The sequence below is a fragment of the Alexandromys fortis genome, unplaced genomic scaffold, assembly GCF_014885135.2.
Source record: "Alexandromys fortis isolate MF-2015 unplaced genomic scaffold, M_Fortis_MF-2015_v1.1 scaffold_13, whole genome shotgun sequence".
NCBI lineage: Eukaryota > Metazoa > Chordata > Mammalia > Rodentia > Cricetidae > Alexandromys > Alexandromys fortis.
Genome location: NW_026067908.1, coordinates 8,465 through 22,053, shown reverse-complemented (window position 1 = coordinate 22,053; position 13,589 = coordinate 8,465).

Genomic DNA, 13,589 nt, shown 5'->3' with positions numbered 1-13,589 from the left:
TGGAGTTGAGAACAGAAGGCAATGTTAAGGCTGAGAAATATTTCCTTTTACTTTTTCAGGGTTCTCATAACTCTGGGATTAGCCATAATTTTTAGTTATGACTGGAGAGATGCTCAACAGTTAAGTGCACTGGCTGCTTTTCCAGAGGACCTTGGTTTAATTCGTAGCATCCACATGACCACTCACAATCGTCTGTAACTCCTGTTCCAAGGGACACCTTCTTCTGGCTTCCGAAAGTCCTGCGTCCAAGTGGTACATAGACATATATGCCAGCAAAACACTCATGCTAATAAAATAATTTAAAAGTTAAAAAAGGAAGGCAACAGAGTTCTTGGCCTTCACTGTTCTGTCTGCATTGTAAAGTTTTCAATGTACGGGTAGGTCTTTCACCTCTTTGTCTAGGTTTATTTCTAGGTGTTTAAAAAAAGGCATGAGTGACAGTTTCCTGATTTATATCACATTAAGTACTTATTTAATAATAAAGAAAGCTACAGATTTTTTTGTTCTTCTCTCGTGTAATACATACCAACCACAGTTTCCCCTCCATCTCCTACAATACTTGTAAGAGAGTTTGAAGTAAGGGAGCAATTAGTTCACCATCACATAGCATCTGTGACTTACAGACCAGTGGGGTGTGTGTGTGTGTGTGTGTGTGTGTGTGTGAGAGAGAGAGAGAGAGAGAGAGAGAGAGAGAGAGAGAGAGAGAATAAACTCCTCATAAAGAGCAAAGGGCACCAGTATAATTTGGAGATGGCAGCTTTCTAGCCACAAGGCCCACAATATATTTGAAGTTTTAGACTGTCTTGCAGGTGAACTTGTAATACTGTGGTGGCAGACACCTTTAATCTCGCACTTGGGAGGCAGAGGCAGGCAGATCTCTGTGAGTTCAAGGGCAGCCTGGTCTACAGAGTGAGTTCTAGGACAGCCAAAGATACACAGAGAAACCCTATCTCAAAAACCCAAAAATTAAAAATAAAAAGCGTTTGACAAAATACAACATCCCTTCATAATAAAGGTCTTGGAGAGAGTAGGGATACAAGGGACACACCTAAACATAATTAAGGCAATACACAGCAAGCCAACAGCCAACATCAAACTAAATGGAAAGAAACTCCCAGTAATACCACTTTTGGGTATATATCCAAAGGATGCTCAATCGTGCCACAAGGACATGTGCTCATTCATGTTCATAGCAGCTTTGTTTGTCATATCCAGATCCTGGAAACAACCTAAATGTCCCTCGATCGAAGAATGGATCAGAAAAGTGTGGTACATTTACACAATGGAGTACTACACGGCAGAAAAAAATAACAACAGCTTGATTTTTGCAGGAAAATGGATGGATCTAGAAAACATTATTTTGAGTGAGGTAACCCAGACACAGAAAGACAATTATCACCTGTACTCACTCATAGGTGGTTTTTTAAATATAAAGCAAAGAAAGTCAGCTCAAACCCTGGCTATGGTAGGATTACAGACATTTCCCTTGACAGCAGCCCTGGCTCTAACAATACCATGACCCCAGGTGGCAGCACAGGCTGCTCAGATTGGTGTGGCCCTGGTGGCAGCACTTTTAGGCACTGACATGACCCAGTCTGGCATGAAACAAGCCTTACCACTAGCTTCTGTTACTAGAGATGGAACCGCCATGGCCCTAAGGCCATGATGGACTAACACCCTAAACCACAAGCAAAGATAAAACCTTCCTCCTTTTCACCTATCATTCTGTTGCTATGACAAGTATCACGATGAAAAGCAATTTAGGGAGAACAAGTTTATTTCCCTTCACAGGCTAAAGTCTGTCACTGAGGAAATTCAGGGCAGGAACCCAAGATGAGCCTGCTCGCTCTTTCACAGAGTATTGTTGTTGTGGAGTTGGAGAATGTAGTGATGAGGCAAGCAGGCCTGCTTTCCATCCCGCCCAGTTCCCGCACAGCTAGCTTTACACCCGAAATAACAACACACAAATTGTATTCATTTAAACACTGCTTGGCCCATTATATCTATCCTCTTCTTGGCTAATTCTCACATCTTGATTAACCCATTTCTAATAATCTGTGTAACCCCACGAGGTGGTGGCTTACCGGGAAAGATTCTAGCCTACATCCAACTCGGGTTGAAGAATCATGGCGTCTGCCTCACTGCCTTCTTCCTCCCAGCATTCTGTTCTGTCTACTCTGCCTACCTAATTTTTTGCCTTATCAAAAGGCCAAGGCAGTCTCTTTATTAACCAATGAAAGTAACACATAGACAGAAGACCCACTTACATCAGGAGAATACTGGAAGACAGCATAAACTTTATCCTGTTTTAATTAGTGAAATCTTATTTAAGCTGTAACTGATTGCAACCTCCTTGGTCTAATTGGAGTCTGCTGCCCTGACTGAAGCTGGGAAAAGTCTTTTGTTTCGTTTTGTTTTATTTTTAAAAACTTTTTATTTATTCTTTCTGTCTTTCACATCATATCTCCACATCATGTCTCCTTATCTCACCCATCAACCTTCCCCCACCCCCACAAAATAAAGCAAAATAAAATTTCAGAGAAGAAAAGAAGTCTTGTGACGGAAGCTGCATTGCAATACAGTGAGTTATGCAGTCAACCCCTTTATCCATACACTTTTACATGCAGGCATTCATCTCAAAGAATCAGTGGTCTGGTTCAAGGCACTGGTCTCTGCTACATCATCGTTGCTGGGCCCTCAATGCGACTCTTCCTGGACATCCCTTTGCTGTCCTATGTCATAGAGAGCCTGCAGCCCTGGATCTGCAGGACTGACAACCCTCGCCTCTTCTTGTACTCCAGGAGATCACAGATGGGGTGGATGTTGGGGTGGGCTAGCACATAACCCTGTTCTGGGCTTGGATAGTAGCCGGATTGGTCAGTCTGCCAGCTCTCCCCTGTTTTTGCCACCAGGGTGACCTCTTCAGCATTGACCTGGCTAGTTCACCCCTTGCAGTGATGAGCAAGGGGTAGCACCATTTCTGGGAGAAGGTTTTTTAAAGCCAAAGCCACAGTCATACAACTACTTCATTTCTATAGACATGCACTTTTGCAGGTGTGAGAAAACATCCCAGGTCTTTGTCCAGAGGCAATTAATTGAGTTTACAGAAACTAAATAAACAGTTAGTTTATCATCTCACAATAGTTATGCATTGTGAGGAAGGAGTAATGGGATTTGTTAATGGTCAACATTCCTGGTTGAACATTAGTTTAATAGACTGAAATTGCTGACAGGGCTGGCCTCAGGCCTCTAAGATGGTTGCTTTGGTCAAAAATGGAGTCACTTTAGCTGCTACATTCCCTGCTGGCTCTGGCTCTTATGAACCAAATCATTGATTCACATACATGTTGGGTAAAGGTTGAGCTGGCAGGGTTTGTAAAGTTAATATCTTTGTAAATATAATATATATATATATTTATAACCAATTTATGATACAAGGGTCTATGGTAATACTCAGAAGCAAAGGAAGGAGGGGTCCTGTTATTGCAGTTAAGAGGATGGTGATTCCTGGGGACCAAGGTAAAGAGATTGATACTGGTTAGAGGCCTCAGTCTATTCTTTTCCTTTCTGGCCCAGATTCTTTTGATTTGGTGGTAGTGGGGGGGGGTTGCCTGAGTGATTTTATACCACATGGTCATATCAACCAAGTCCTCTTGACATGTCCTCTCTTTGACCTTAGTAAAGATAGCTGTTAGCCTCATGGGTTGCTCATGGTTGCTTCCATCTTGATGAAATAAGTCATCAGCCAAGTTGGTAGAAAGCCACATGGTTGTTATTTATACCAAGGTGAGCCTATCAGGCAGGCAACTCCTTTTTCTTCAAAAAGCATAAGCAAGAGTTCAGTCCAAGTTCCATGTTGAATTAGGAGCGGCGGGGCTGCGTCCCCAGTACCCCGCCGCCCGCATGGCTAGGTTATGCCCGAAATAATTACACGGAAACTGTATTCTTTCAAACACTGCCTGGCCCGGCTAGTTCCAGCTTCTTATTGGCTAGCTCTTACATATTGTTCTAACCCATTTCTGATGTGGGAGTGTCATATATCAATCTGTTGATTTCATTGGTTAAGTTATAATAAACCAGCTGCTTGGCCTCATGGCTTGGAACATAGATGGGAGGAGTAAACAGAATAGAATTCTGGGCGGAAGAGGAAGTGAGGTCAGACTCTGCTCTGCTCCCGGAGAGACCGGACAGCTCTGCTCTGGAGCAGAGCCGCCATGCTTGCCATGCTACACTCTCCCAGGATGGACGAAGGCTAGAATCTTCCTGGTAAGTGCACCTTGGGGTGCTTACACACATCATTAGANGGGCTGCGTCCCCGGCACCTGGCCGCCCGCATGGCTAGTTTATACCCAGAAATAATTACACGGAAACTGTATTCTTTCAAACACTGCCTGGCCCGGCTAGGTCCAGTTTCTTATTGGCTAGCTCTTACATATTGTTCTAACCCATTTCTAATATTCTGTGTAGCCCATGAGCTGGCTTACCAGAGAGGATCTTAACCTGCGTCTGTCTGGAGTGGGAGCATCATGGCGACTCACTCACTCAGCTTCTTTTTCCCAGCATTCTCCTCTGTCTACTCCGCCTACCTAATTTTCTGTCCTATGAGGGCCGAGGCAGTTTCTTTATTATTAACCAATGAAATCAACAGATAAGATACAAGACCCACCTCCATCAGTTCCATACATAGCACATGGTATATTTTTAACTATCAGTCCTTTTGCTACAAGTTTCAAGTTAATTTTTGGTGCAGACTTCACAATTTTTTATTTATTTTATTTTATTTTTAATTTTTTTATTGAAAAAAAATTTCCGCCTCCTCCCCCCAGCCTCCCATTTTCCTCTCCCTCCTCCCACTCCTCTCCCCCTCCTCCCACTCCTCTCCCTTTCCCTCTCCATTCTGAAGATCAGTCAGGGTTCCCTGAACTTTGGAAAGTCCAAGGTCCTCCCCCCTTCATCCAGGTCTAGGAAGGTAAGCATCCAAACTGGCTAGGCTCCCACAAAGCCAGTACATGAAGTAGGATCAAAACCCAGTGCCATTGTCCTTGGCTTCTCAGCAGCCCTCATTGTCCGCCATGTTCAGAGAGTCCGGTTTTATCCCATACTTTTTCAGTTCCAGTCCAGCTGGCCTTGGTGAGCTCCCAATAGATCAGCCCCACTGTCTCAGTGGATGGGTGGCCCATCACGGTCCTGACTTCCTTGCTCATGTTCTCCCTCCTTCTGCTCCTCATTGGGACCTTGGGAGCTCTTCACAATTTTTTAAAACCATACCCAATGAGTTCCCAAATATCGAGGTGCAGAAAGTTTGCACAATAGTCTTATATATAGTTCCTTTTCCCGGGCTTTTCTGCTTTGCTCTCTCTTTGCTTGTCAGATGACCCTCTGACCTAGGATGGAGATTTTGGAAGGAACTTTTAAATAAGAATGCTTGGGTTGAAAGAAGGAGGGCCATAACACAACTGCAGACCAGATGTTTTAAAAAAGTAGAACAGCATAAAAAAATCTTAATATTGTCCATATCTAGAAAATAACTGAATGTAGGCAGAATTTTCTGTCCTGCCAGCCAGCTCCCCAATAACCACACAGAGACTTATTAATTATAAATGCTTAGCCAATAGCTTAGGCTTATTACTTATTAGCTCTTAGAACTTAAATTAACCCACATTTCTTATCTACATTCTATCACATAGCTTGGTACCTTTCCTCAGCACAGTATGCTCATCTTGCTTCTCCCAGTGTCTCCCGTTGACTCCACCCTCTTCATCCCAAAGTTCTCTCTCCCTGTCTGCATGTCTCGCCTAGCTTCTTCCTGCCTAGCTATTGGACCTTTAGCTCTTTATTAAACCAATGAAAGCAACACATCTTCACAGTGTACAAAAAAAATATTTCACAACACCTGAATTCCTCAAAAACTGAGTCTAATGGCAAGAGGGAGCAAGCAGAGCAGGCAGAAAACAAAGAAGGCTGAGAGACAAGAGATTCTGAGATTCAATGGCAGAAGGTGTGTCAATCTTTAAGAATTTGAAAATTTAATGATTATCAAGCTAGGATACAGGGCCTTCGATGAGGGCCACCCACAGGAGCACATGGATCAGCAGGCAGCAGAGCAGGGGTTTATGGCAGTGGGGATGCTCTGTGCTGGGGTTACTGGCATCACCCTAGCTAGCTAGAGCAGAGTAGTGGTGGCAATCAGAGCTCCATGGTCAGAGACAGGAGTCAGCTGAAAGTACAAGCATTAAAAGAAGACACTCTTCAGAAGCAGAGTGAGGTAAAATGATCACAAACAGTAACTCTGCCAGAGGGAGGAATCTAGTAACTGAGAGGCCAAAGGTGTCACTTGTTGGCTCAGCCAATTTCTTTATACAGCTCAGGGCCACCTGCCCAAGGAGAAAATACCCATATCAGGATGAGACCTCCTGCATCAATGAACAAGCAAGACAACTTACCACAGACATGCCCACAGGCCAACCTGTTTGGCAGTTCTCCCATTGACATTCCTCTCTCAGATGGCTATCAAATTGACAGTTAAAGTATACCAGGACACTCCCTTTAAAAAGTTCAAGTAGGGACTTATCCTCTGCAACCTCAGAGAACCTGTGAAGCACAGGCTGTGTCTGCACAGAGCTGGCCAATGGCCAAGAGCTGGGCATTAGGGCAAAACCCTGGGCTCCTCCCCCACCTGCCTCAACTTTTTTTTAGCAAGCCTGCAAGTACACTGCTCCAACACCCCCACCCCATTGATTAGACCCTGTAAGATACAAGTCCCACCCCCCCAAACCCACCCATTCTCTGTGACCTCAGAGGAACTCTGAAGCACACACAGACTGCAACTGCACAGAGCAGACCAAGAGCAGCTCTCAAAGACACAGACACCAACTGCAAGGTTTGGACCAAGAGACAAAGACACTGCTGGCACCAACTGGAGGTAGAAATGGGTAGGCACCAATCAAGAATTCATTCAACCACCTAAGAGGCAATGTTAGGTAACACTAGAAGCCAGTGGTAATACAACAGGAAGACTTGACCATCCTATCCCAGAGGAAACAGAAGAAAACGATTTTCAGTATAACTTTATGAGGATTATAGAGACACATAAAGAGTAAATGGAAAATTCCCTTAAAGAAATGGAGAAAAAGACAAACAAAAAATTGGAAGAAATCAATAAATCTTTTAAAGAGTCCCAAGAAAGCCAAGAAAAACAACCAAACAGGTGAAGCAAACAGTTCAAGACTTGACAACAGAAATAAGGCAATACAGAAAACACAAACTGAGGGAATTCTGGAAATGGAGAATCTGGGTAAATGAACAGAAACTATAGATGCAAGCATAACCAACCAAGAGACGGGGGAGAGAATCTCAGGTGTTGAAGATATGATAGAGGAAATAAAGGTCAAAGAAAAAGTTAAATCCAACAAGTTCTTTTTATTTTATTTTACTTTAATTTTATGTACATTGGTGTTTAATCCATATGCATGTCTGTGTGAGGGTGTCAGATCCTCTGGAACTGTAGTTACAGACAGTAGTGAGCTGCCATGTGGGTGCTGGGAATTGAACCTTGGGTCCTCTGGAAGAACAGTCAATGCTCTTAACCACTGAGCAATCCAACAAATTCTTAACACAAAACATCCAGGAAATCTGGGACACCATGAAAAGAACAAACCCAAAAATAATAGGAATAAGAGAAGGTAAAAGAACTCCAGCTCTAAGACACAGAAAATATATTCAACAAAATTATAGAAGACAACTTTCCCAACCTAAAGGAGGATATGTCTATGAAGGTACAAGAAGCTTACAGAACACCAAATAGACTGCCCCCCCCAAAAAAAGTCCCCTGGCCACATAATAATCAAAATACAAAACACACAGAATAAAGAAATAATATTAAGAGCTGCAAAGAAAAAAGGCCAAATAACATATACAGGCAGACCTATCAGAATTACAGACGACTTCTCAATAGAAAACCTGAAAGCCAGAAGATCCTGGACAGATGTGGTACAGATACTAAGAGACCATGGATGCAAGCCCAGACTACTATATCCAGCAAAGCTTTTAATCACCATTGATGGAGAAAACAAGATATTCCATGACAAAATGAGATTTAAACAATACCTATTCACAAATACAGCTCTATAAAAAGTACTGGAAGGAAAACTCCAACCCAAGGAAACTAATTGCACCCACAAAAACACAGGGAACAGACCAACAAACTCCAAAGAAGGGAAACACACAAACACTACCACCAAAAATAATAGGAATTTACAATCACTGGTCATTAATATCTCTTAATATCAATGGACTCAATTCTCCTATAAAAAGACACAGGCTAACAGAATAGATATGAAAGCAGGATCCATCTTTCTGCTGTATACAAGAAACACACCTCAACCTCAAAGACAGGCATTACCTCAGACTGAAGGGTTGGGAAAAGATTTTCCAGTCAAATGTTAAGAAATAAGCAGGTGTAGCTATCCTAATATCTAACAAAATAGACTTCACACTAAAATCAATCAGAAGAGATGGAGAAGGACGCTTAATATACATCACAGGAAAAATCAATCAAGATGAAGTCTCAGTTCTGAACATTTATTCCCCGAGTACAAGAGCAACTACATATGTAAAAGAAACATTATTAAAGCTTAAATTGTACATCAAACCCCAAATAGTAATAGCAGAAGACTTCAACACCCCACTCTTCCCAAGGGATAGGTCAATCAGACAGAAACTTAACAGAGAAATAAGAAAACTAACAGATGTCATGACTCAAATGGACTGAACAGGCATCTATAGAACATTTCACCCAAACACAAAAGAATATACCTTCTTCTTAGCACCTCATGGAACCTTCTCTAAAATTGACCACATACTCAGAAGCAAAGCAAAACCCAAGAGATACAAAAAAATTGGAATAACCCCCATGTCTTATTGGATCACCATGGTTTAAAGTTAGAATTCAGCAACACTAATTGTAGAAAGCCTACAAACTCATGGAAATTGAACAGTACTCACGAATCACCCCTGGGTCAAAGAAGAAATAAAGGAAGAAATTAAAGACTTTCTAGAATTCTGTGAAAATGAAGGCACAACAAACCCAAACCTATAGGACACTATGAAAGCAGTGCTAAGAGGAAAATTTATAGCACTAAGTGCATACATAAAGGAAGTGGAGAAATCTCACACTAGTGACTTAACAGCACCCCTGAAAGCTCTAGAACAAAAACAAGCAGACTCACCCAGGAGGAGTAGACAACAGGAAATAATCAAATTGAGGGCTAAAATCAATAAAAGTAGAAACAAAAAAGACAATACAAAGAATCAATTAAACAAAGAGCTAGTTCTTTGAGAAAATCAACACGATAGACAAACCCTTATCTGAACTAATCAAAAGGCAGAGAGAGAACATTCAAATTAACAAAATCAGAAATGAAAAGGAGAACATAACAACAGACAGAAAGGAAATACAGAGAATCATTAGATCATACTACAAAAACCTGTACTCCACAAAATTGAAAAATGTAAAAGAAATGGAGAGTTTTCTGGATAGGTACCACATACCTAAATTAAATCAAGACCAGGTGAACGATTTAAATAGACCTATAGCCTGCAAAGTCCTCAGGGCTGCGTGTGGTGGCCTTTAACCCCAGCACTTGGAAGGCAGAGGAGGTGGATCTTTGATTTTAAGGTCAGCCTGGTCTACAGAGTGACTTCCAGGGCAGCCATAGTTACATGTTGAGACCCTTAAAACTCAAAAAAATAAAGCAACAGCAAAAAAAAAAAATTGTCCTCTCCTAGGACATTTTTTACAAGTACTGGTTTAAAGAAACATAACTTATGTCTGATCAGAGAATTACTTATATTTTATGCTGTTTGTTAAGGTTTTAACTACTTGAGAATCTGAGTCTTAAAATTTTATTGAAAATGTTTTTTTTTTGTTTCTTTTTCTAAGTTTTGTTTAAATATTACACAGAAGTAGCTGACATTACTGTCTTCCGAGATGTTTAAGACCAACAGCTTGATTCCCTCTGCCACTGGGGACAGAGGGACAAAAAGGACAGGAGTATTTGAGTCCATGTCCTCCAAAGTCAGGCAGGACTCGGGATTGTAACATCCTCTAAGCAGGAATTATTAAGTGAGGACATGTTTTTTATGTTTCCAAGGGGAGCCACATGCATAGGTATGGAGTTGTTATGGGAACCACAGGGTGCTCTATAAGCCCCTAAGGATAATTCCTAAAGCATCTCAGTGGATCTTATCAGTATATGGTCATTAACACCTGGCAGGAAAGTGTAGCCAAAAGACTAAATAATTAGTGATGTGAGAAAACAAAATTCTACGAGGCACTGACCAAGATTCTCATAGTGGAACCTAGTACTTCTGAAGAAACAGCAAGACAGCTGCTGAGTAGCTTCAGCGGACTTAGAAAGGACAGTACTCTTGTGATTGTTGACCTCCAGGAAACTGTGTTCACTTGTTCAGGATACAAACATATTTTCCAAAAAGGACTCAAAATGCAATAAGGAGAGTCCCACTAAAATGCTAAATCAATTCTGCTTGGGTGTTTAGTTCTCCACGCTCTAAGCTAGAGTTATATGAGAAGAGGGAGCCACAATTGAGAAAAAACGCCTCCATCGGCCTGGCCTGTAGGCAATTTTCTTAATTAGTGATTACTAACTCCTAATTAGTAATTCATTAGGCCTGTGGGACATTTTCTTAACTAGTGATTGAGATAAGAGTCCCTTCCCCACTGCCTTGGTGCCATCCCTGGGCCGGTGGTCCTAGAGTATAAGAACACAGGCTAAGCAAGCCATGGGGAGCAAACCAGTGAGTAGCTCTCATCCTTGGTTTCTGCTTCAGTTCTTGCCTCCAGAGTTCCTGCCCAGAGTTCCTGCCCTGACTACCCTCAGTGACGGGGTGTGACCTGAGAGTTGAAAGCTGAAACAAACCCTTTCTTCTCCAAGTTGCTTCTAGTTATGATGTTTTATCGCAGTATCATGAATCCTAAACTAAAACATCAAGTAAGGATTTGCACTTTGTCAATAAAAGTGACTCCAAGGGCCAACTTCAGATCATCTACAAACCTAAGGGTGTGGTTTGAATGAGAAGTATTCTCCAGAGGTTCGTGTATGCGAGCGAGCCTCGTGGTTTAATAGGAGGCTCAGGGGAAGATGTTTCTGAACTTGTCCTTGCCTAATTTTTCTATCCACCATTAGTAGAACAAGCTAATGTGAAGGAAGCAGTAGCCACTGCCATGGTTGAGAGGGGACAGGCAGCGGAGAAGTAGTGGTGACAGCGTCAGCATGAGCCAGTCGTGAAGTAGCAGCAGAGACAGTAGAGGAAGCGTCCGTGAGATTGGCAGTGGCAGTGACTTAAAGGAACAAAAGTTTCGGGACTCTAAACTGAAACCATGGCCCTAGCCGATGGCAGTGGCTGAAGAACTCCACACCTAGATAAGAGCTACGACACGCATCACTCTAGAACTAAGGGTTCTAATACCCAAGGCCCAGACACGCACTGTATCAGCAGAATGCCACCTGCTGCTCAAACTGTTCCCAAGACTTGCTGACATCCGAAGTTGAGGGTTAAAAGTTGCCAAGGATCTAGTACTGGCAGTTTCTCTTCACGGCCCTGTGGTTTCTATCCAAGCAGAGCCAATGAACCCAGCCCAGCAGTAAGAGGGAACCTGTTGAGAGTCCTCTCAGCTCACATGGAGGTATTGGCGAAGTATGCAAGCTGCACCCACATTCTTCACAGGGTATGTTAAAGGAATTTTGACTGTGTGCCCTGGGAGCTTTACCCTCTAAAGCAATTTTACAGATGCCTCTGGGCAAGTGGCACGTGTCATAGCTCAGATAATCCCTTCTTAACAGCTGTGTGTACTGTGAGGGCATACTTGCTTCAGAGGCAGGCCTTGCATCATGGTCATTGTGGGCTACAGCCAGCTCTTCTTTCTGAACCATCTTCAGGAGGATGTTGGCTGCAGATACATTTAGTTCAGAGGACTCCAGTTCGTACACATGGGGGAATGGCAACAGTACATATCACAGGACTGCCTCGCGATGGGAGAAAACAAGCAAACCAAGTTCTGTGTTGAAAGGGACGGGGACATCAAAACATTTGTCAGCCTCTGTCAGCACTTTCTGACTTGACTCTCGTGACATCATGTGAGACTGGTCTTGCCCATCGTCACAGAGAGGTAGAAACACCAGCCAATTATTTCTTGTCTCCTGTTCACAGTCTGTCATTCTGAAGCTCAGGGCTTCGTGTTGGACTCTTCTCTGTTCCCTATGACTGCCTCCTGTCCTGTTGTTGTAGTGGTAAACTGGTTTGGGATTACTCCATGTCTTCTCATTCCCAGAATTGTTTGGTTCCTAACACTAAAACCCTCTTCAGGTAGCTCCTGTTAGAGCGCTCTGAAAGTATTATAACAATGCCATGTATTTCTTACCTAAAGCTGGTTTGCAAGGCAGGAATCAGGAAGTTCCTAGAAAATCAAAGTCATTCTGTCAACTAACTGCTTTCTCTTTGATGATATTTGGTAAAAATTGGAGTGACTGTGGAGGGAAACGCTTCTAAAAACCTGTAACACATTGTTAAATTGCAATTCTGTTATTCTCAATTTTTTAAAATATTTATTTATTTATTATGTATACAATATTCTGTCTGTGTGTGTGCCTGAAGGCCAGAAGAGGGCGCCAGACCTCTTTACAGATGGTTGTGAGCCACCATGTGGTTGCTGGGAATTGAACTCAGGACCTTTGGAAGAGCAGGCAATGCTCTTAACCACTGAGCCATCTCTCCAGCCCTATTCTCAATTTTTAAAATTATCCAAAATCTTCAGATTAGTCTGCATCCTAGACTTTTTCCCTCTGATATATGGCCACAATGGTTCAACTAAAATGGGAACCGATTTTTTTTTCTATGTCCTGTAAGCTAGACAACTTGATACCAATTTCCTGGGTCAAATTTCATGCCTGGTATGAGAGCCTCATAGAAAATTAACAAAACTGTCATATGCTGAAGCCAGAGACATTTAAATTTCAGCAGGAGAACTGATATCAAAACAAAAGTCCATGTTTACCGTATCAGGTATGCATTTCTTCCTGTGGAACAGGCCTTAATTCTGATAAGAACCAATAAAATTAGTGCCACTATAGCACCCAAGGGCATATTTTGCCACACCAGTCATTACTGCAGTTCACAGGGTTTGCAGCTGGGCAAGATTATTGGTGACGTCCCCCCTTTCCCAGCAGCTTGAACAGCAAGCACCTCCAGTGGTCCAATGTGGGTCTCTGTCTCTATCTCCAGTACAAAGAAAACCAGCCAGCAGGAAGGAACTTCCTGAGCAGTACCTACTTGATTTCTCCATGTGCTATGACTAATGTGTGTGGTGTCTTCAGTAATAGGGTCTTTTTTTTTTCTTTTTTTTTATTGAGAATAAGAAAAAAAAGTTTCCGCCTCCTCCCAGCCTCCCATTTCCCTCCCCCTCCCCCCAATCTTCTCCCCCTCCCCCCTCTCTTCTCCCCCTCCCCCCCACTCCTCTCACCCCCCCCCTCTCCTATCCAAAGAGCAGTCATGGTTCCCTGCCCTGTGGAAAG